Source organism: Leptopilina boulardi, unplaced genomic scaffold (genome assembly GCF_019393585.1).
Source record: "Leptopilina boulardi isolate dan_hultmark-lab unplaced genomic scaffold, ZJU_Lbou_2.1 LbouV2_151, whole genome shotgun sequence".
In the NCBI taxonomy this organism is placed as follows: Eukaryota; Metazoa; Arthropoda; class Insecta; order Hymenoptera; family Figitidae; genus Leptopilina; species Leptopilina boulardi.
In genome coordinates, this window is record NW_026137698.1 from 816,524 (window position 1) to 819,298 (window position 2,775).

Sequence of the window (2,775 nt, forward strand, 5' to 3'; positions counted from 1 at the left end):
GATTTTGTTTATTTTTTTAATATGATTATTATTTTTAATTTAATTTTCTTGTATTATAAAAATATTTTTGTATTTTCAAGATTTTTCTAAAATATTTATTTAAATAGAAACTTAAAATTAAGATTTTCTTGACGCATATCTACTTTTTTCTGAGTAAATTAATTACATCTGAAGCACTTAATACATAATTACAAAAATGAAAAAAAAATTTTTTTGTTAATTTCCCTCTTTTCATTTGTAATTATATATGTAGTTTGTGCTTTTGATTGATAAAATTTTATAAAGCTTCGATTTATGTAAATAGAGTGATAGATTTAAGGAATGAAAAAAAAAAATAAAATAATATGAAAAAAAAACTTATGACAATTATAGTTTAATATTTTAAGAATTAGAACATCTTTTTAAACGACGTAGTTTTTACGATTAGCTTCACATTCATGAGACAAAGGGAAAAGCTAATTATATATTTTTAACTACTTTTCCTAGTTCTCAGATTATTTTTCAATTATTTCGAGACATTTTTCAACAATGTTATTGTTACCGTTATTTCGAAACAATATATAAAGTTGAGAGCAGAAAAAGAGAGATTTCGATTTTGATTATAGAACATACTTTTCAGTTTGAAGTTAATTAAATTAAAAATAAATTTTTTTTTTTTCAAATTTTCTCTATTTGTATATTTATATTGACGCTTTATAGTATTATTTATTAATATTATTATAGTTCTTCTTCTTTTTAATATTATTATTGTTATTATTATTATTATTATTATTGTTAATAGTAATAATACTAATTTCTTTGTTTATTATAATTTTGTTGGTATTATTGATCAATATTTTCTATCATTATTTACACTATGATTTATACTTTTTATTTAGAGTAATTTTTTTTTTCTTTATAAAAGGTGGTATTTTTGTCTAAATTACATGCTCGTGTGTAATTTAAATTTTCTTCACATCCCTAGATTATCAAAATGTTTTTATAAGAGACTTAATTTTAAGCAACTATGCAAAATGACTGCCAGGTAATTACCTGTAGTCATGCACATATGCGCGTGCATATATTTACTCGCGTAATACAGAATATTGTGGTTTGGCCAAGAGAGAGAGAGAGAGAGAGAGAGAGAGAGAGAAAGAGAGGGAGAAAGAGGGATGAAGGGGAGGGGGTTTGCCATGAGTAGCGCGTCAGTCAAGGGTGCCAAGGAATATGATTAATAACAGGACATTATTTTCAAATTTTTTTTTGTACTCGCGCGAATTACTTGCAAATAAAGCTGCGAGCAACTTCTGAGGAGTTGTAGCCGAGGTTCCCTAAGTCTCTCTCTCGTTCTCTCTCTCTCTCTCTCTCTCTCTCTACCTTTCCTCTTTCATTCTCCAGAGAGGGTTAATTTAATTTAATTATGCCTTCTTTTTACCATGCTCAAGAGATAGATGACGTGCACAGCAAGTGGTGGCCTTGGAATCGTTCATGCTGTGGAACTGAAATATCCGACTTAATGATTCTCTAATGTACTCGTCAAATTCGACAAAAGAATTTTTTTGCCCCTTCCAATCAGTTTTTTTTTTAGTGTTTATATTCGTGGAATATTTCGAAGTCTAATTTTTTTTTTTTTTGTTGCAATAGCATGATTATTTTAATCTGAATAGAATAAATATTACATTATCTGATGATCGTAACATAACCTCGAAATAAAAAATATAACCAAACATTTTCTTCACAGTACTTTAGAAGCTGCAACAGGTATGGCAAAAATAGGTGTAATCAGAGTGACTTTTAGACATAGTGGCGAAAAATGGTACTACTAGTCGTAGGGTAAAATGCTAAGCCACGCCCCCAGCGGACATTCTAATAGATTTGAAATTCAATTTATTATCATGAACATAATCTCAAAACTTATTAGGCTAGTTCGAAAGGCAGCAAACAGATGGGGAACTAGTTTAAGTTTTGAGGTTATGTTCATGACAATAAATTAACCATTAATTATTCAAATCTGTACATAATTTTGGATTTAAATTTAATTAAAAAATAAATCTAAAATTAGATTCATCAGTAATTTAGATTTATTCACACCGATTTGTATATATTTTATTGTTTAGATACGATAATAATTTATGATCATTTTTATATATAATTTAATACATTATGATTCATTATTTAATTTTATTGTTTAACTTGATCATTTGATAATGTCAGAACTTTTTCTCGTTATTGAAAGCAAAAGGTGATAATTTAGTGGAACATCTTTTCTAATGGAGGAATCATTTTTATTAATGCTTTTTTTCTTCTCTCCCCCAAAAGATTTTTCTTGTTTTCTAGGCGTCTTATAAAAACATGGGCAGTTATAAAGAGGAGTCAATTATTCTCGGCGATTACCGATTTCCAAGCAGTTAACGACTTTTTCGATCGTTTACACTTTTATTCTCTCATATATATATATATATATATATATATATATATATATATATATACTTTGTGTTTTGAGCGCCTCATTACATCTGATATCTAACAGCGTCGCTTTCTGATTTCACGCCTGAAAATTAGCATCTATCTTTTTGAAATAGGAGAAAGGATTGGGGGGGGGGGGAGAGAAAAAAATTGACATGAAAAATCTGTTGTAAATGTAGTCTTTTAACTTTTCACTATCCTTTCTAAATATCTCAATTTTTTTTATATCTCTTTTTGATTTATTTCCCATCATTTGAAACTGAATGATTCTCTCATGAGAATTCAAATATTTATTATACCATAACTAATTTAATTTTCAAACTGTTTCAG